Source organism: Ambystoma mexicanum, chromosome 5p, assembly GCF_040938575.1.
Source record: "Ambystoma mexicanum isolate Mex_15411 chromosome 5p, UKY_AmexF1_1, whole genome shotgun sequence".
Taxonomy (NCBI): domain Eukaryota; kingdom Metazoa; phylum Chordata; class Amphibia; order Caudata; family Ambystomatidae; genus Ambystoma; species Ambystoma mexicanum.
Genome location: NC_090930.1, coordinates 757,650,375 through 757,672,710, shown reverse-complemented (window position 1 = coordinate 757,672,710; position 22,336 = coordinate 757,650,375). Strand labels below are relative to the sequence as shown.

The window sequence follows — 22,336 nt, the reverse complement described above, 5'->3', positions numbered from 1 at the left end:
CTAAAGTATAAGAAGGGAGAGGATCGGAGGGTACGGGCGGGTAGGGGAACAGCTTTCCTGGGAGGATGGGGATGTGAAACACCCTCACCCCTTCTAACCCCAGGCATGTGCAATTTCTGCATTTTGAGGGACGTACAGAATCGACAAAAATGAATGTCTTTTTTTATATGTGCAGCCTTCAAAAGCGGAAATATCACATAGAACCCACCTGCTCTAAAACAGGAAGAAGTGTCATGATTGCCCAACATGCCCCATGTATCTGGTCATGGGAGCAAGGGTCATAAAATGTATTGGGAGTGGTGTGGGTGGCCTTTCCAGTTCCTTTTCTCTGCCTCATTGGTCGGGAGCTGGAGTAAGGGTTGACCTTCACTGAAATCGGCTTGGCCGCTCCCCACCCCACTCTCCACCTTCCCTCCCTCCATTCAGCACCGCCCGTGCCAGAATCGGAACAAGCATGCCAATGTGCCCCACATGACACCACCTTGCATGGCTTTTCAGATGTCATGGACAAAGAGCGATGGCAGAGCAGTCCACTTCTTTAGCTGTTTGCCGGTGCATCCTTCCCTTAAAACCGCTGTCCTACAGGTTGCACAATATTTTAACCACAGCCCTTGCTCAATGAAAACCCACTGTTAGTCCTCTCTCTTTCTCCCATCCCCACCCATGTACACTCAGTTGCTGGCAACACTAATCACCCGTCTCAATTCCCAGCCACTGAGGCCAACTTGACCCTCATACCTCAAAAGGCTGTTATGCCATTTCGGTCAGGCTTTTTTGATTTCCTCGACTTTATTTTTGCTGTTAGAGGGATTCTGAACTCATCCTGCACCTGCATCTCTTTTATGGTGTATTGCACTCAATAGCCCATCTGACTACCTGGGCAGGGGTGCTCCCAGATCACAACGTTTTGTCCATGAATGAGAGTTCTCGGCCAAAAATGTGTTTCGGTGTAGGCTGTTGGCAGCTCTGTTTGATTTACATTTGGCTATGCAGCTCAGTAGCTTTTTTCCACATTGCTATTAGGGTTGTTAAGGTGTCCTCCTTTACCTCAGCCCCCAGTCGAACATGTTGTGCTGCTTGCTGCAAACCCACTGTTTTGAGCTCAATACTCCTAGCGCACACCTTCCCAGCTGTGATGACCTTTCCCACAAAGTTGAGGTTACCTGCCAATGATTGGAGCTCCCTCAGGGTAGCCTTGCTCCTGCCCCTCAAATCCTTGATTGTTTCCTTCAATTTCAACACTTTGTCCCTGGGAGCCTACACTCCCTTGCGACTGAGTCGATCTCGATCCCCAGGAATGTCAGCTTTGTGACCGAGCCAACTGTCTTACCCCTCGCTAGCGGAACCCCATTTCCTCCATCAATTCCTGGAACGTGCTCATGAACGACCCGCACTCTCCCGTCCCTGCTTTCCTGATGAACAGAAAATAGTCGAGGTAGTGCAGGACCCCTCCCCCTTGTGCTCTGCTTCAGAGCAAATTCTAAAAGGGTACTACATTTTTCAAAGTGGGTACATGAAATGGCGCAGCCCATTGGCAAGCATTTGTCATGAAAGTACTCCTTTTTTCACCTTGAATCCCAACAAATGATAGCTCTCCTCGTGAATCGGCAGTAACCTGAAAGCTGACTCGATGTCGGCCTTCCCCATTAGATTCCCTCTCCCCGATGATCTTACCAGTTCCACTGCATCATCAAATGATGAGTAGTGGATCCTGCACATCTCTTCGGCTATGCTGTCATTAACAGACTCCCCATCGGGGAAGGAGAGGTGCTGTATTAGGCAAAACTGACCCAACTCCTCCTTTGGTACCAATCCCAGAGGTGACACTACAAAGTTATCCAGTGGAGGGGAGGTCAATGTGTCCCGCCACCCTCCCCAGTTCGATCTCTTTAGCCACTTTTTGTGCAACCACCTCAGGCATACCCAATGCTGACTTCAAATTCTCGTCTTCCTTGCTTACCATCGTACCCTTGCAAGGAATCCTGAACCCCCACCTGAAACCTTCCCAGAGTAGATTTGCATCCATACTGTTGTGATATACATTGAGAAAAGGAATCCATTTATGCAGGAGAACCAGTGTGGGCAAATGGGTTTTAATTACGTTTAACCTTTTCTTTGGGGTTTGGCACCACTCCTCTGTTTCCCCTCGCTGGAGAAGAGCTGTGGTCCCCTGAACTTCTGCCGTCTGTGTGCTTAAATCAACATGGGCAGTACCCTTCTCTGAATTTCCAGCAAGATGCCTGCTCCCCCTGGTAGCTGGGACGGCTGTTCCAGGAGGAGCGCCCACGAAAGGACCCCCTTCCCCGGTATGAATAAGACACTCTGAATTTCCCAAAATGAGGCTTCTCACCCTATCCCTTATACCCCGTCTCCCTTGAAGGTACCATTTTCTCTATGTGCCCCCTTACATCTACCTAGTCCCGGGATATCGCGGGCCAGACCTGCACTTTGAGCCTAAAACCTTTGTCATATTTCAGCCAAGCATTACCGCCATAAGTCAAATACAATGTATGTATATACTGCTCATAAGCAATCAGCGCACAAGCATCCTGCAGGTATTTTTCAATCATGATGGATGCCAACATCCTAAACGCTGCCAACCAATTGTCAATGGTCTCCTCCACCTTGGGCCTCTCCCTATCCTCCTTCTCCCTCTCTTCTTCTGTTAATTCCCACAATCCCATCCGGCTCCATGTCCAATAATGAAAAGATCTCAAAAAATTCTTTCTGCCAGATCCTCTCCTTATAAGCCAATGGTATGTGCCAAACCAATGAATTCCCTGCTGCCCGAGGGGGGGGGCAAAACCTGGCATTGCTCTTCCATACTGTGTGGCATCTCCGACCATTACACCCTGCATTTGACTTGCTGCTGGCGTTGGCAACGGCTGTCCCCAAAGACTGCCCCCACCAACTGTGATTTCCCTTGAGAAAGCGGCCCCTTGAACCTCCAAAGCTGACCCATGCCCTTGTAGGCCTGATGGAGATGCAAAGACCTGCTGTAACTTAGTAAACCCCCCGGATGCTGGGATTACACCGTACACTGGTGAGGACTGTGCCGTGCCCCTGGGGCTTAGTTCTCCTCTTGATGGTGAACAGTCTCAGCATTCCGTCCTATACGATTAAAGGCATTCACGTTACTGCTTAACATTTGACCATTGCCACCATTCCCCCATGCTTGCATACATTGCATGAACATACCTTTCACCTGCTCCAAGGATGTGGGTCCCTTTGCTGCTACCACGGGCGAGTTGGCCACAGGAGCGCTGGGTGCATTGCCACTGTTCCTTGGAGCCTCAGCAGGTAAGGCCGCCGTCTCCCCCTTCCTCTAGACCCAGCTGATTTGCATTTCTTATCTGCCTCTGCCTGCTGTTTGCTGGCCTTCGCTGTCATGGTACTCTTTCTCTTGGTTGCTGGTTCCTCCTCTTCGCCCTGCCCGTTCTCCATCTTCTTCCTCCTCCTCTATGACCTGGATCTCGCGCATGGCCTCATCGGCCGAAAAGCTAGGGAACGTCAGAGTTGAATCTGTCCTCTGGCTTGGCCCAGCCTCTTCGTCACCCAGGTGTGTTTTTGCCAGGTGTAAACAGCTTGCCCGATGTTTGGCCGCTGCCAACCGGGCCATAGATATGATTGCTTCCAAATCTTTATCCGGGCAGGAAAACCCTGGCGCTCTCTGAGCTTGTGTGGCCATCTCCCTTGCTGCAGGCTGCTTCTTCAAATGGCTTCCTTTTGCAGCACCTGGGCGCATGCACCGTACATCTTACAGCAGCCTTCAGGCAATGGCTTGATATTGTCTTTTAGGAAAGTTCAACTCTCACTTTCTGCCTGCTGGGCCTTCTCTGCGTTGTAAGAAAGTTCTCTAGCCCCAGCGGCCACTCTGCTCCACAGAAACCCAGGCACATGCACTGCATGAACTGCAGCAGCCTTCAGGCAATGTTTGTCGTCCCCCACAATGCTTGTTGTTCTTCCTGCTTCCTATAGCTGAAATTCACAAACTGTAGCTCCAATTACTTTTCCCACTCCACGTACTGTGCACAAAACGTTGCAAGCTTTGTTGCTTTCACACAATGCTGCCCGGGTCGATTCTGAGTTTCATGCAACAGCTTTCCCACTGTTTATGATTCTCCCCCCAACAGCCCCAATACAAGTTTAAACGCTGCAACTTTCCACCCTTACACGTTCACCCGAAGCGGCCGGGCTGATTCAGGAATTTTGAAATGTTTAACTTCTTAGTTTTGCTCCCCCACGACAAACCGAATAGTATGCTTCCACCCTAAGCGGCCCAGAAGCTTTCACCAGTCTTTATCTGATCCTTCGTGCCGGTCCCCTAATGGCCCCTTCACTGTCCGCGTACTTCGTTTCACCCACGGCAACCCGGGTTAAAGCTTTTTCACCCAGCAGCGGCCCAGCTTCCCGTGTGCTCTTCCTGCTCCTCTTGCACACTCGCTCACCTTCTGGTGCCTGCACAACCACTGCATCCGCCACCGCACCGTTGATGCCTCTCTTCTCTCGCCGCCGCTTCTGGCACTGCTCCGGACAGCTTCACCCTGATCCGGCGTCTCCGATGCTGCTTGCTCGCGGTGTCTTTGCCCTACTGCGCACCGTGGCTCCCACGAAGGCTTCTGACCGGATTTGATCCGCAGCTCCTTCACTCCTTCACCTTCACGACCAAGACGTAACACGACGGCTGGGCACTGCAACCAAAACGAAAACAAGTCCTCTGGTGCAGCGGGCGTCCTTCTGCTTGGGGCTGGATGCTCCTGCAGCAGGACAGCCGCCGGCTTATATGCCATTAGGCACGCCCCCTTCCTTTGTTGCTCTTCGCTGGCTTTTCCTTGTATTTTGCCGCGCTTGCCACGATCCTCCCCCTTACCCAGGGGTGAGGGAGGAGGACCCTGCCCATGTTATCTGGGCGCCTTCTCCATTTTTCTCTGTCGTCTCCTTCACAGTACGCCCCCTAAGGGTGACGTCTGGAGCCCTGATAGTTTTGGCAATCGGGGCCTGTGCAGCACCTGTGACGGCCTCGGAGTGGGAGACCACTACTTCTGCGGTTGTTGGATTCAGCTGCCGTCACAGCTGTGGGACCATGATTGGTGCCATGAGCCGGACTTGGTTGCGCGGAGCGAACACTGGACCCGTCACGCTGAGAGACAGGGGGTGGGAGGAGACTGAGCTGAGCGCGATAAGCTCACTGGGGCTCGGACGCGGCAGTGGAGACTGTTCCGAGGACTCCCGTGAGGCTGTATGTGGGACGGCGTTGGCCCCGCAGGTGAGGGGTGTCAGCGGAAGGGCCGCCATGAGCACAGTAGGGTTGGAAAGATCCGAGGGCATTGCACAGGAGGAGTACGGTGTCCTGCGCACACCGAATTGTAGACCTTTAGAGACATTGAACCTACGTGCTGGTGTGCGTTTTGAACGAATGGAACGGTTGAGGAATGAGCAGCAGTCAGTCTGATACTGTGAGGATCTGAATCAACCACTATAAGATATGTCGAGTCTGTTCATCACACACTACAGGAGGCTGCACTTGTAATCTGCACTACATGGTGACTCTGAAGTGGGCTGGGGTTCTGGGCTTTGCGTACCAGGTAATGGAGTTAGGCATAACTGCTTTGGAAGATGGGCCCCCTTCTATATGTGGACCACTTGGGCTTCATAAATAAACCCCCTAATGTGCAGCTTTCAGTCAGCCTTGTCTGTATACAATCCAGAGTCCATTGCAAATTATGTGGCTATTAACCAAAGATCCTACACTGGTGGGTTCTTGCCAACATTAATATCTTATCTACCACTTTAAACTCTCTATATGTGGTCTAAGCTGATTCCATTGCTTGCGGCGCTGCTCTTCCGCTTGCTTTTTGCACAGGGGTGGCTGTTATTTCTATGTGCATTTTTCATTTCGCCTGTGGTGCAGCTTGAGTGTAGTGCGGCAGACCTTGAGTGGCAGGACTAACTGGAGAGTGGGTTAAGAGTCAATGGTGAAGGGGGGGTAAGAAGCAAGCAGAGCTCTCCTTTGGGACTATGGTGACACCCATTATGACCAGAACAGGGGTATCCATGGGCATCCCTGCCCTTCAGGAAGACAATGGAGCTGCGGCAGCGGATTTGGCAGCAGCGGGTCAGAGGTGCATTGCTCCATAGACGCCAGTTCACATGACTGTTCTCTATGAACAGATGAGGTTGGGATTTCACTCGATTACCGAAAACTACAAGGTGGATCGAATGCAACAAAGAATCGAGAAGGAGAGTGGGGGGAATCTCAGAAGCTGAACATCGGATTGGAACATTGGAGGATACGAGTTCAGAAATGTGCAAGCCATTTGATCATTGCAGCAGGAGCTGGCAGGGTGGCAGGGCTGAAGGCTAAGAATTATGATTTAGAAGCACGATCCCTGCGTAACAACGTTAAGATACTGGGAATTTCAGAGTCCATCAAGGCGCAAAAGATGAAGTGTTGGCTGATCTGCAACTTTCTCAATAATGTTTGGTGGAAAGGGCTCGCAGGGTTTCTCTGCAGGGCCTGAGGCCGGGTCAGGCTCCTAGACCAGTGATTCTTCGGCTCCTCAACTACAGGGACAGAGATGTCATCGTAATAAAAGCGTGAGAGATGGGGGAATCTGCATTTCCAGGAATATAAGATTTCCATTTATCCAGACTTTACACCAGCAGTGCAGAAAGCCTGCATTCATTTTGTGGCAGTAAAACGACAGTTGTGTGGGCTGCAATATTCTATGCGTATCGCTCTAAATGATGGGACATTCAAGACAATAAAACACAATTTTTCATGGACCTGGTGGACGTGCGTCCCTTCCTGGACTCTCTCCCTAAAGGATGGATTGTTGAACATATTTGCTCAGCCTGTGTTTTTGTTTTTGCTGGGCCATCGGAGTCGGTGAGACGCTGTTGTGGTTGCTTTGAGCCTGGGCGTATGGGTTGTGTTTGAGTTTTATCCTTTACGCTGGATCAGTGGTGCGTGCTTGGGTATTATGCAATGTAACACAATTGGTAAAATCCTTGTGCTTTAAGTTGATGTGAAGTGGGCCAGTTGCTGCCCTCCAATCCCCCTGCCCCCTCTTGCTTGCAGTTTGGGTGGGTGGAGTGCGGGTCCTGGTGTCCTTGGGATATTTCCCTTTTGTGTTGGTGTTTGGAGGGAGCTTGGTACGGGAAGGGGATTTAATTGCAAGTTCTGATATGGCAGCATGTGGGGGGTGGATGGGGATAGTTGGGTCTGGGGGTTTCATGGTTAAAATTGGTTCACATTGGATGAGATATGCAATGGAGAGTTGGCATGTGTGTATCCTGTTCAGATGGCACCCTTTCTGATGCTGGTATGGTGGGGGATAAAAAAAGAAGTGAAGGGGGTGCCTGCTTGTACGATTCTTAGTTGCAATGTGCGTGACCTGAATAACCCAGCTAAAATGAAGAGTGGTGACATATTGTGAGCGACATAGGGCAAATGTGCTTATGCTTCAAGAAATACACCTTGTGCAGGCACCAAATGAAGCATTTGCAAGATCATGGGGACTGTGAGGGACTATACGTCCTATTCTAGATTCTCCAGAGGGGTGTCTATTCTTGTCCATAGATCCCTTGGGTTCAGGGTGCTGAAACAGTAGAGTGATCCGTCAGGGCATTATGTGATTGTGTCTGGGGTGTTGGGGCATAGGCTTTTGACTTTTATTAATGTATATGGCCCAAACCTGGATGACCCGGAGTGTTTTCATCAAGTGTCACCAGTACTCCCACACACAGTTGATACTAGCTGGGAACCTGAATATTGCTTTAGATCCGCTCTTGGATAAAACAGGGTTTAGGGAGTGGCAACACTCCCTTAAGGCACAGGAAATATTGCATAGTATCTCTGAGCTGGGCGTACATGACGTCTGCCGCACACTACATCCAGAAACATTGGAGTATTCATTTTATTCCTTGGTACACAATGCAGTCACGTATAGACTGTCCTGGTCTCCTCTATGCTAGTACATGTGCTAGTTGTCTGTTGCTGTGGACTTTGTCGGACCATTCTCTGGTGGTTTGCCTATGATCTATGTAGGGTGAGACTGCAGTGACCATTCTGGCGTTTTAAAGCGCAAGCACTACATGATGTGGTGTTTAAGTGGGCTGTTCTGGATATGATTACGGAATTCTTCAGGACAAATTTAGAGTCGGTCCTGTCTGTAGGTACTGTTTGGGAGACTTTCAAGGTCTACTAACAGGGCTGGTGCATGGCCCTTGAATATGGAGTGCATAAGGCAATCTGGTATACGTTGGGTGCACTTGAGCGGGAGCTGAAAGAGTTGCAAGCAGATAAAACTGATCTGAGCCAAGACGAGGTAGGTGCCTCCATCAGGTTGGCATTGGATGCGTTTCAGGTGGAAGCTGATGGGGAGGTGCAGTATTTAGATTTACCCACAGAGCTCGTTGATACGGTGAGGAAGGTAGACCTGGCCGACTTTTAGTGACTTTTAAGAGGCAAACGTAATTTTGGAGATATTGTGGCCATTATGGATTATAAGAGGGAGTGGTAGCTGACCCCAGACTTATCATGGGGGTGTTTCGCAAATGGTATACATCCTTATACAGTGAAATGGGTGAGCAGGACTGGGCGGCACTTCGTGAGTTTGTTCGTGAGACCCCACTACTGGTTTTGGATGAAGCGGCTTGTATGAGTCGCGAGGCACCGATAACTGTTGAGGATATTATGACAGCAATGAAGGACTTGCCTTCTTCCACGTCTGCAGGGACGGGCGAAATTCCAGCCATATTCTATAAGAGCCCAAAGGTGGCAAATCACTTATTACATGTGTGGCAAGAATCATTGGTAGCCAGGCTTCCCTCCACTATGAGGAGAGGGTGTTCTATCTTTGCTCCTAAAGCCAGACAAAGGACCCTGTGGAGTGCACATTGTATAGGACCATTTCATTGATCAATTTGGACACCAACATTCTTTTTTTAATTCTTGCGTATAAGGTTCCTTCCTTTTGATCATTTCTGGTCCTTTTGGGCCAGTCAGGCTATTTGGCAGGGCATTCCACAGCGCTTATTTTGAGATGACTTTTCGCAATCTTGGCGCAGAAGGATCCGAAGGTGCAGGCAGTGGGGCCCACATAGACATTGAGAAGGCTTTCTTTTCGGTTTCGTGGTAATATCTGTTTGCGGTGTTAGAGTGGGACTCCCACAATATTTCTTAAAGTGCCTACAGGTATTGTACACTGATGTCACGGCTCGTATTGGGGTGCTTGGCTATTCGGTCAGCGGCATATCCATTGGGTCAGGGAATGAGGTAGGGGTGCCCTCTGACACCCCTTCTATTTGCACTTGCTATGGAAACGCTTGCGGCTGTTGCATCGGCAGAGAGGTATTGCGCTGGGCGGGACACGCAAGCTGGTCTAGTCATATGCTGACGGTATTATCTATTTCAAGGATCCAGTGATGAACTTCTCCCCTCTTACGGAAGAGATTGAGCATTTTAGGAAGGTCTCGGTGACGTAGAGCCCATGTAGGCTGCAGGGTTTGGGGGAGTATAGGTTGGAGCAGTCAACAGTTCGGTTCCCATGGGATATGGTTAGCAAGAACCACTTGTCTCTGTTGAAAGACAACCATTTAACATTCTTGGACATTTTGACTCGTAAGGTGCCGCGTTGGGTTACCCTCCCTCTTAAATTGTTGGACTTGATAGCTATAATGAAAATGGTGATTTTGCCTAAGTTTTTATATTTCATTTTGAACATCCTGGTGTGTCCTGGTGTGTCGTTCTTTAAGGTGGTTCAGTGACTCATGATTAAACTTACTTGGCATCCAAAACAGCCTAAAATCAAGTGGGGAAACCTTGACGAATACATTTGAGCATGGGAGGCTCAAAGCGCTGGATCTTGAGTTGTACATTTTGGTCGCCCAGGTATTGTTTGCATCATACTGTATGCTGGGTTCTCCAGCGCATCTGCATCTGAGCGTGGTTAAAAAGAGCAGCTCACTCCTATTCTCTTCAGTGGGCATTGGTGAGGATGAAAGCGGATGAGAGTTGCAGATTTTATCCAGTTGCGTGTACTGTCTGTGCCTGGGGGCGACTGATGAAAAGGTTGACTGTTAAGTTTCCTTATACACCTGAGCTGCGGGTATGGGATATCCAGGATATTGCCCCTTCCTGCAGTGCTATGGTTATTTCTTTCTGTTTCGGAAAGGTGGTGAACTATATGTATGATTTTTACCCGGACGTAAATTTGTGACAAGGGACATGGTATGGGAAAAATGGGCAATGACTTTAAGCCCGCCTTCTAGTACTTGCGTATAAGAGCCGCATTTCGAATGTGGACCCCTGATTTCCTGCCACAACCTGTCACTACACCGCTTCTGAAATACGTAGTAAACTCAGCTGGGGCAAGAGGCATAGTGTCCGGCTTATATCGTCAAATGCAGGAAATGAACCTGAGGGAGGACCTTCATAGTATATGTGTGGGTATACATGCAGGGTGGTTTTGAATGCTTGCCTCAGATTGATCCAGTATAAGATACTGCATGCAGTATATTTAACCCTGTCTCGCCAGGGCAAGTTTAATGGGTCGGTCGGTGGTAGCTGTCCAAGGTGTATGGGTTTGGAGGCTGGATGCAAACATATGATGTGGCTGTGGCCTCGCCTAGTGGAGTTCTGGAATCAAATACTCACAATGAATGGACATTCAGATGGTACAAGCTGTACTTCCTAGAGAAATAGTGTGTTGTATCTGGAATGGCATCTGGAATTGAGTAGCAGTGATAGGAAACTCTGCTCTATCAGTCTACTATTGGCAAAAAGGTCAATTCTTATTTCCTGGAACAGTGGCAACTGGCGACAGTGAATATTTTTTCTGCAGGACATGACCTGGTGTAATGATATCGAAACAGAGTTCTGCCGGCTAGTGCCAGTCTGCTCTAAGATCTATAGATAATCACCTAAAATATGGGAACCTTTCAGGGACTTCCTGAGGCGTAGACAGCCGCAGGCGGAGGATGCTGAGGGCATAAGCTGAGGGAGCTGGAGGAATGGATTGGCGATACTTTGATGTTTGTTACAAAATGATGATAGGTTTTGTATATGTTTGTTGCTATTTTTGCTATGATTTTGGAGGAGTGAGGAATGAAGAAACTGGGAAACCAGACCTTGTTATTAGCTTTCCCAATGACATCTGGCATTATTTCTGCTAGAACGTTTGCACGTGCCTCTCATCAAACATTATCGTTGGTTGAGTCTGATGTGTACCGAATTAAATGAATATTTATTTATTTTTTTACAAAAAGGTGTACCGGCAGAATGGTATTTATAATGTGAAGGTCTTTTTTTTTCTCCTAACATTTTATTCATACTGGTTTACCATCCGTTATATCTTTTTCCTGTCTAAGGACAGTAATTTGTTGTTAAGCAGCAGTCCAGTTAGCAGTGCAGAATGTCAACAAAGTAGAAGAGAAGTAGCGTGCTGGCTCTACATCTGGCTTCACCTACTGTTGGTAATTATATTTCTGATGCTTGTTAATCTGCTTAGATTCACATGCTCTGCATATAGTCCGACATCCAGTGGTAACCGCAGAGTATTGCATCTTGTCTTTCGAGAATCGAAAGGGGACGTCGACATGGGCTTGCCTGTAACACTATCCCTACGTGACGTGTAGTGTACCCAAAATCCTGTGACGAGGTCCCTCAGATTGTTTTTTTCCACCCAGCATACTGGTCGCCTTATGCAGAGCTCATCCAGAGACATTGTTATCCTTCCGACCCTTGGTCGTATATTGTAAAGTTATTCATTATCCTACCGTCCATTCCATCAACAGCTGTTTCCTGATCTACGCCGAAGCCGGTTCCACAGACCTACGACGGACAGTGTTCCGGTCGGCGCTGCCGACCACGTGGATGAGCCTTCTGGCCGGCCTACACAGTAGGGAGAGTGCGGTCGGGGTGGACATTTCCTTTTCCGTTAATGCCTTTCCCTTTCCTCTCTCTTTGTTCCCTGGGACTCTTTGTCACTATATTTTTCCTCAACTATGGAGAGGACTCCGTTTAGGTTTTGCCCTTCTTGCAAGGTCAAATTTCCTTGGAAGGATAAACACTAAGTGTAATAGGTGCTTGCCCTTGAATCACAACGAGATGGCTTGTGCGGCTTGCAAGCTTGTGCGTCCGAAGACACTAAAGGAGCGCTGTGTTAAGTTGAGGGCGGCCTACCGAATGTCGCAGGCCGAGTCTAGTTCTCCCGCTGCCACAACCGCTGATTGTGACGAGGGGCTAAGTGACGAACGGGCCTCCGATTCGGAGGCCATTAACCTCTCGGCTGAGCATTCCCGCTACGCATCGTCCGTCCCCGGCCTCGTCACGCAAGACTCCGGTCCTGCTATGGGGCTGTACACCCCGGCGACAAGGACGCACACTTTCTACACACTAAGGACACAACCCCCGGGACGTCTTCCACAAAACAGTCGAAACGTCCCATAGCGCCAACAGGCAAACCAAATATTTCGGCCGTGCCTGCCGGTCGTCTGGATCAGCAGCCCTCCCTGCAACCGCAGGTGCGCCTTGCGACCGGGAATTCTAAATCGAAGGGCGCTGCCCCCAATACTCAGGAGACCATCGAGACGCATCGGAAGAAGGCGTCCACGGTTGAGAAGGCCCCGGTTCTGCCGAAAACAACCATGCAACCGCAGGTCCCAACTAGATGCCTTTCCACCTCTGAAGAGGTTGCCAAAAGCATTGCTAGGATTATTTTGGCGGATAATCAGAAGCAATGGTCCAGGGATTTGTCAATACCTACGGACAAACCTAGGGATTCATCGGAACCCACGGATAGACCTAAGGACAGACACAAAGACACACATGAACCGTCGGTCCCCTGAAAGGACTTTTCAGAAGGCACTCGAGGGATGTCTTTGACGTTAAAGGAGAAATCTCGACATTTTGCGACAGAAAATCCATTAAAAGAGCCGTTTCCACACCTAGACTCCTCTGGTGCATCTATTTGGACCAGGGAGAAATTTGAGGGATGTATGGATAGGTTAGAGAGGTTTGTACAACTCTCAGAGAAGTCCACGCCCAAGAGGCCTCAGGAAGAGAGGTCCTTTCCACCTGTGGCTAAACTTCAAAAAGTATTTTATCCTTCTCAGGAAGAAGAAGAAGAAATATATACTTATGACCTCACTGGAGATGAGTTTCCTGTGGACCAATACAATCAGGATGAATATCCCTTTGCTGACACTGTGGATGTTAATATCGACCCCACAGAGGGATGGGGGACAACCCCGACCTGGGTGATCCTCAGCCTTCGCAGTCACCTAATCCAACACTGGAAGCTGATGCCTTGTGCATGGATTCCCCGCGACCTCACCCACTCGACAGGCCTCCCCAGTTGACAACCAAATGGCGTTCATTGTCATATTAAGGAAGACAGCGGAACAGTTCCAGATTGCTACTCAGGAAGCTGTACCAGAGGCTGATTTTACATCAGGGGCCATGCTACTCCACTCACTGGTGGTAACTACAACCAGGAAGAGAGCGGCAGTTCCCCTTCAACCGGTGAGGCAAATAATAATAATAATAAAAAATGTCTTCCAAAAGCACATGAGTAATTTGTTGGCACAAGGAGTGCAAGAGGCTATACACTCTAGGGAAGAGGGTCACAGCTGCTGCAGCTTTTTCTACTCTCATTGCAAATAACACGACTTTGTTGGCTAGCTATGCTGACGCACAATGGGCCATGCTAAAAGGCGGCCTTCAAAAAGTCACTGAACCGCTACGGGCTCGCCTGCTTTCCACATTAGCAGAAGGCAGACAAGTTAATAAGAGTATCTTAAAAAATACTTTGGATGCGGCAGTGACGACTGGCAGGTCCTTGGCTCAAGGTACCCCCTTGAAGAGGCACGCATGGCTACAAAACTCTGATTTCATACCAGAAACGCAAGCTTCACCAATAAATAAACCAGTGGAGGAGACTAATCTATTTGGAAAGGCAGTAGACGAAGCACTTGAAACTGCTAAAAAAGAGCACGACACCCTCAAGACCTTGGATCAGAGCATCCAGGGGCCTTCCCCAAGGAGGGGTTGGGCGGATCGAGACGTTCCTTTCGTGGCCAGCGTTTCCCTCAGAACCAATGGAAATAATTGGTCATCTCCCCAAGGAACCAGTAGCTACACCACATCGTATCCACCAAAAGGTCAACGACGTGGAAAAGGAAGGGGTCAGAATTCTACCCCTCGAGGCTCCCCGGCCTCAGGCCAAAAAAAGAACTACAGACCAGTGGGTACTCAAGACCGTTGCCCACGGGTCCTGTATAGAATTCTGCCGCCCCCCCCCCCAATTCAGACCTCCACGTTCAAGACGCCGGACGCCAGAACATCTGCGCATCCTGCTACAAGAAGTTGAGACCCTGCAGGAAAAGGGCGCCATAGAAGTCGTACCTCTTCTACAAGTAAACAAGAGTATTTATTCAGTGTACTTCCTTGTACCCAAAAAGGATCTCACCATGCACCCTGTACTAGATTTGCGCCCAGAGATCCTCAAAGATAGCACCACGACCATGTACTATCTGAATAAACAGGGGTGCACTCACTCTCCAGGGCTGTCCAAACTGTCCCAGAACATTTGGAAGTGGGCTTTCAAACACATGTTCCTGTTGTCACAACATGTTCCATGGGAACTCAATCTTCTGGCAGACGTACTCAGCAGAGATTTCCCACTACCCATGGAGTACGAATGGCGATTACACAAAGATATCTCCAATGTTTTCGCAGAATGGGGTTTCCCAGAGATCGACTTGTTCGCAACTCTGGAGAACTCTCAATGCCGAGACTACGCCTCCAGGTACCCCCAGAACCGTTCCAAGGGGAACGGACTCTGGATCACATGGTCAGGGAAATTTGCTTACGCTTCCCCCCCGACTCCCGTACTCAACAAGATAGTGCACAAGATGCACCAGGAACCAGTCACCATGATATTGGTGGCCCCCATGTGGGCTCGCCAACCCTGGTTCGTTCATCAGATGGAGATGTCCCTCTCTCCCTCAGTGAAGCTACCTTGCCCGTACAACATGTCGCAGGAGAAAGGGGAGACACTCCACCAATGCCCGCAAACTTTGAACTTAGAGGCCTGGCTCCTGAGGTCATAGAGTTCGGACACCTACAACTCCCTCAGAGATGCATGGACGTACTTAGGGAAGCAAGGAAACCGAACACCCGATATTGCTATTCCAGTAAATGGAAACGCTTTATCTGGTGCAATTCCAAGGATGTCAATCCCATTGAGTGCTCTCCCACGCACATTGTAGTGTACCTGACTCACTTACTTGACTCAGGGCTGGTTTTTAATTCCCTTTAGGTTCACTTAGCTGCTCTCTCAGCCTACACCACGTCACAACAGAAGGTGTCATGGTGGAAGATACCAGTTATTAAGGCTTTCATGGAAGGGGTGAAGAGGATTCATCACCCCATTTCTAATCCAGCTCCCGGATGGGACCTGAATGTGGTATTAACCAGACTTACAGGGTCTCCATTTGAACCTATGCATAGAGCAAGTCTCAAAGATCTTACCTATAAGACAGCCTTCCTAGTGGCTATCACTTCTATTAGAAAGGTTAGTGAGCTACCGGCCCTCTCAGTCCTAGACCCTTTCGTTATAGTTCAGAGTTGAGGTGGTTCTGCGCACTCACCCTAGATTTGCGCCTAAATTTATCTCCAAGTTTCATGTGAGCCAATCAATAGAACTGCCTACTTTCTTCCAGAACTCTACTAACATGGACGAAAGAAGCCTACACACATTAGATGTCGGTAGTGCAGTCATGTTTTACCTGGACAGAACTAAACCACTGAGGAAAAAAAAACAATTTTTCATTTCAGTGGCAGCTGGTAGAGAAGGGGATCCTGTCTCTAAATCAGTTATCTCGAGGTGGATTGTCAAATGCATCACACTCTGTTACACTCTTGCTAACAGAGAACTGCCCTTCAAGCCTACAGTGCATTCTACTCGAGGCACTGGGGCTTCCATAGCATTCATTGCAAAGGTTCCCCTAGAGTCCATTTGCAAAGCGGCAACCTGGAGTTCTGTACACAACTTTACAAAACACTCATTCGAGGTCTGATTCTCAGGTGGGACAAGCAGTACTAAGACATCTTTTCACTATTGTTCCTTCTCACAACCCACCTCCAACTCTGGTTACTGCTCGCTAGTCTATGCACAGCATGTGATTCTAAGCAGATTAACAAGCATCAGAAGACATGCACTACTTACTGTAAAAACATTTCTGATGATTGTTTCTGCTTCGATTCACATGCGCCCACCCTTGCTCCCTGCTCGGATGGAAGGAACATAGACGTCTTACTACTTTCTCTCTTTTCTGTCCTCACTCTTGATAGTCATAAGGCTCCCTCACGGCAGAAAAAATACAACCGCAGGGACTTATACGCATGAGCGATTTTTGGGTACACAACACGTCACATAGGGATAGTGTTACAGGCCCGCCCATGTCAATGTCCCCTTTCGATTCTCGACAGACAAGATGCAATACTCTGTGGTTACCACTGGATGTCGCACTGTATGCACAGCATGTGAATCTAAGCAGATACAATCATCAGAAATGCTTTTACGGTAATTAATGCATGTTTTATTACAAATACAAAAGCAAACACAATGTGGCACTTTGGAATTAAAGTGTGGTTTCCTGGATTATTTAGTTGTGTGCAATATGAACCTTTTTCAATAGTCTCAGTAATATTATTCACCAACAGAAACCTTTGGCAATCGCAGGAATACATGTTGCACCATTTCACTGTTCTGCTGCACTTTTTTTATTTTTTGAGAAATAAGTCGACTAAATGATTTTTTATTAGCCACAATGTCTTAGCATTGCTAGGTAACATTTGGAAACCATGCAACTGTTTGTGGCGGTGATGCAGCACCATATGCTGCTTGGTCCACCTTGCAGTGCTATTGTTTCTGTTTCATCTTTGGGGCTAGTCATGTAGTCTGAAGCTGGCATCGAGCTTGGGCAAAAGATTGGTAGCAAGTGGTTATGAACTTGATGAAAATTAATTGGTGATATAAGTTGAATTAGCAATAATTATAAATTTCTACAAACCTTAAAACGTCATTTTTAATTTTTAATTATGATACGGCTTGGTACATTGTTGACATGGAACATGGCAGTGGTTAAGTAAAAATGCATGTGGAGTAATGCACCCTTCATTGAAGATACCACCAAAAGCATAAACACTCAACTAAGCCTGAGTGTAATACCCCAGAGATATCAACATTTTTACATAACTTTTTCAAAACTTATTGTTTGGTGTTACACTTTACATACAAGTGATATGATGGTGCTGTAATGGGTGGGTGAATTTTCCTAAACTGCTGCAAGCACTGTTTATGATCTTAGATGAGCAATATATTCCAAGCTCCTATGTTCGTGAGGATGAAAGCATCAGCGCTGGTCGGTGGAATGAGCCACTCCAGTGCCATCTTGTTACGCTTTCTTTCTGAAAGATACTATCTGATGTCACTAAGCAGGGATATTATATGCCCTCCAGAGATTATGGCGCAGAAAAGAAAGCCATTGGTCAGTGCACTTATCTTTCTAGAAATTCCCTCACACAAAGCTAGTATTCAGTTGGTTAATAGGACCAACTGATATTTATAGCACTACAAGACTGTAGTTAAACCGCTGTGCAAAAAGAGCTACACCAATACCGTTTTCATTGGGTTGATAGTTGTTTCATTGCCCTTAAGAGGCATTCAAATTGACATTTGTTAATTCTTTGTAATTGGCAACTAGGTAGTATTATTAAAATTGATGTAAAAAGTGGAGCCCCACAAATTGACTGGTCCCTGAGCAAGAATCCATATAGCAACATAAACGCATTTTCCATATATGCCATTTTTAAATCTGCATGCAGTAATAAACGAAGCACATATTTTTGTATGAGAAAATAAAGTGTAGAGTGAATTTAAAAAAGTAACATCATTTTGGTGACTTGTGTTTCTTACAGAATATGTGACACAGAGCTGCTTTTACCAAAGGGCTGCTTCCTTAAAGTACTGTGAGAACAGTGTTTTCTGTTGCTTGTTAATCTGCTTAGAATCGCATACTGTGCATATGGTCCGACATCCAGTGGTAACCGCAGAGTATTGCATCTTGTCTTTCGGGGACCGAAACGGGACGTCAGCATAGGTGTGTCTGTAACACTATCCCTATTGTGACGTGTAGTGTACCCAAAATCCCTCATGCGCCGAGGTCCATCAGATTGTTTTTTTCCAGCCAGATTACTGGTCGTCCTATTGCGGAGTTCTTCATAAGAGATTTTGTTGTCACTATGTCTATCGACTTTGTCGATTGTCCCATTAAGTCAGTTTGACGGTGGTGCCTGCACTACGCCGAAGACTGCGGTGGACTTTCGATGCCTAAGATCCAGCGGCGGAGCCGTCCACGTGGCCGGGCCCTCTGGCCGGCCTACACAGTAGGGAGAGTGGGGTCGGGGTGGCCGTATCCTTTCAGCTATGTCTCTCCCCCCTCTTTGCCTTCTAGGTCTGGTCATCGCCTTTATTGCCTTTTGCTATGGAAAGGACACCATTTAGGTTTTGCCCCTCTTGCAGGTCCAGATAGCCTTGGAAGGACGAGCACAATAATTGTCGTCCCCTTGACCACGACGAAGCGCGGTGCGCGGCCTGTAAACTCCTGTGCCCTGAAACGCTTAAGGAGCACCGCATTAAGCGGTGGGCGGCCTACGGCATGTCGCGGGCTAGATCTTCTTCGCCCACTGGCGAAAGTGACGGGGGTTCTAGTGATGACTAGGCATCCATGTCGGATGCCATCAACCTCATGACGGACACTCCTAGGTCCGCCACACCTGTCCCGACCCCTCTAAGCCTGACGCGAGTCACGCTATGGGGATAACACCCGGCAACATAGGCGTACAAGATCGAAGCCACACTAAATACACAACCCCAACCCCGGTGACATTGAAACGGGCGAAAGCTCCAACAGGACTGCTGAAAATTTCGACCGGATCCTCTGATCTTCAAGATCAACAGCCTTCCCTGCATCTGCAGCAGCGTCTTGCGACTGGGCCTTCTAAACCCCAAAACACATCTGGCCGTCAAAGCGCCTTTAGCTGACTCTCCGATGCCCCTGAAGGCCCCGGTAGGAGAAAAATCTACCGCTAGGCCTCTTAGTCAACCGGCACATCGCTTCACGTCGCCGAACATCTCTGAAAGCATTGCTAGGATTGCTTCAGCAGTGGGGTTGAAGGAGAGGTCTAAAGAGATGACAAAGCGCAAGGAGCATGCCGCGGACATGTCAAAAGACTCATTGCAGCACCCCGATGCTCGCAAGGACTACGTAGAGAGTCCTGGCCCTTTGTCTAGCTCTATTGGAGACAAATTTAGGCGCCATAGGGAGGAAAATGAACATTTTACACCCTTGGACACTTCTGGTTCATCTAGATGGACCAGAGAAAAATTCAAAGGGTGTATGGACAGATTGGAGAAGTTTTTCTCACTTTTAGAGCAACCTACCCCCAAGCCTCCCTCTGTGCCTGCTTCTAATCTTCGAAGAAATTTAGGACCTTCTCAGGAGGATTACACTTCCCTCAACCCCGAAGACGAGATCCAGATGAACACGTATCAGGACATTTATGATGAAGAGGAGGATTCTAACTTCCTACAGAACTACACTGTGGATGACCCTCTCCAGCCAAGCCATACCTCTTCTGAATTCCATTAAGAGGAGATTGGCTCCTTCCTTGATCACACCAGCCCAGACTAGGGCAGTAAATCCGAGGGTGGAAAAATTATTTCGCTCATCGCCTACCAACCCTGCATACATTAAGGGCCATGCCACCCCCGATTCACTAGTGGTTACCACCACCCAAAAACGGGTGGGGGTACCCCTTGCTACAGGAGACATGCCTCCCGATAAGGAGTCGAAAAGATTGTACGCCTTGGGAAAACGAATCACCACGGCAGCTGCCTTTTCCACCCGCATAGCAAACACTACATTGCTTGCTAGTTATGCCGATGTGCAGTGGAATCTACTGCAGGTAGGTCTCCAGGAGGTGCCTGAGCCCGCTAGAACCAAATTACTTGCCATCATGACCGAGGGCAGGCGGGTCAACCAGAACGTACTGAAAAACACACTGGAGAGTCCTGGCCCTTTGTCTAGCTCTATTGGAGACAAATTTAGGCGCCATAGGGAGGAAAATGAACATTTTACACCCTTGGACACTTCTGGTTCATCTAGATGGACCAGAGAAAAATTCAAAGGGTGTATGGACAGATTGGAGAAGTTTTTCTCACTTTTAGAGCAACCTACCCCCAAGAGACCTCGGGAGGAGCCTCCCTCTGTGCCTGCTTCTAATCTTCGAAGAAATTTAGGACCTTCTCAGGAGGATTACACTTCCCTCAACCCCGAAGACGAGATCCAGATGAACACGTATCAGGACATTTATGATGAAGAGGAGGATTCTAACTTCCTACAGAACTACACTGTGGATGACCAGGCGGATCCCACGGGAGACTGGGAGGACAGTCACCAGGTTGAGGCGGAACCATGAGCGCTCCCTACTCTAGCCCAGGACCCTGTCCTATGTTTGGATTCCCCTCCCTCCACTCCGGCCTGCCAGGCTTCCCCAGTGGACGATCAGATGGCATTCAACGCCATCTTAAGAAAAGCGGCTGAATACTTTCAAATAGCCACTGAGGAGGCTTTGCTTGAACAGGGCTTTAGGGAGGATATCCTCAAAGAAAAGCCCCTCTCCAGCCAAGCCATACCTCTTCTGAATTCCATTAAGAGGAGATTGGCTCCTTCCTTGATCACACCAGCCCAGACTAGGGCAGTAAATCCGAGGGTGGAAAAATTATTTCGCTCATCGCCTACCAACCCTGCATACATTAAGGGCCATGCCACCCCCGATTCACTAGTGGTTACCACCACCCAAAAACGGGTGGGGGTACCCCTTGCTACAGGAGACATGCCTCCCGATAAGGAGTCGAAAAGATTGTACGCCTTGGGAAAACGAATCACCACGGCAGCTGCCTTTTCCACCCGCATAGCAAACACTACATTGCTTGCTAGTTATGCCGATGTGCAGTGGAATCTACTGCAGGTAGGTCTCCAGGAGGTGCCTGAGCCCGCTAGAACCAAATTACTTGCCATCATGACCGAGGGCAGGCGGGTCAACCAGAACGTACTGAAAAACACACTGGATGCTGCGGAGACGGCGAGAAGATCGCTTGCTCAAGGCACCCTGCTCAAACGGCATGCTTGGCTCAGGAACTCTGGCTTTAAGCCAGAAACCCAAGCAGCTGAGGAGACGAATCTCTTTGGTAAAGCAGTCGACGATGCCCTCGAGACTGCCAAAAAGGAGCATGAGACTCTTCAGTCCCTTCATCAAATCACCCAAAAGCCCTGCCCCCAGAGGGGAAGTAGTTCCCACAGGTCCTTTCGGGGCCAATCCCGTGCCACACAATCTGTATAATACGGGAAATAGCTGGAACTCAGGACAGGCATCCAGCACCACCGCCAATTAACCACCCAGGGGACAGGGGTGCGGGAAATGCAGGGGCAGATACCCCAACTCCAGGGGAGCCACAGCCTCTGGTCAGAAATGACCTACGGATCCAGGTCCCCTCCCATGTCACCCCGGTCGGGGGGTCACTTAACATCTTTCCTTTCAGCATGGGAGAGGATAACATCAGACCAGTGGGTTCTCAAGACGGTCGCCCACTGGTACTGTTTGGGATTCGCCCGACGACCACAATTCAGACTGCCCAAATAACGACGCCTGACACCAGACCATCTACGAATCCCGATACAAGAGGTGGAAGCACTTCTGGAAAAGGACGCCATAGAAGCCGTCCCTATTCTTCAGGTAATCGAGAGTATTTATTCAGTGTACTTCCTTGTACCCAAAAAGGACCTCACCATGCGCCCTGTGCTAGACTTGCGCCCAGCAAACAAATTTGTCAAACCTCAAAAGTTTCATATGGTAACTCTGCAGGAAGTAATCCCAATGTTGAAACAAGGGGATTACATGGCGACACTGGACATGAAAGATGCATACTTTCATATTTCAATGTTGCCAGCGCACAGAAAATACCTAAGGTTCATGATAGAGGACAGCCACTATAAATTCAAAGTACTCCCCTTCGGCATTGCCTCAGCGCCAAGGGTGTTTGCAAAGGTTCTGGCAGTAGCGGCAGCACACCTGCGCAGACTATGCATCCCGTTTTACCCTTAGCTCGACGACTGGCTCATAACAGGGCACTGTTACGAAACATACCTATTTAACACTCAGAAGACAATAGACCTCTTGTTCAGTCTGGGATTCTCCATCAAC

General features: G+C 48.6%; 1 protein-coding gene across 36 annotated transcripts in view; it reads left to right on the top strand.

Moving 5' to 3' along the window:
- CLASP2 (cytoplasmic linker associated protein 2) overlaps window positions 1-22,336 on the top strand; it is a 2,478,243-nt gene that overhangs the window by 2,126,844 nt on the left and 329,063 nt on the right. The window lies entirely within an intron of this gene.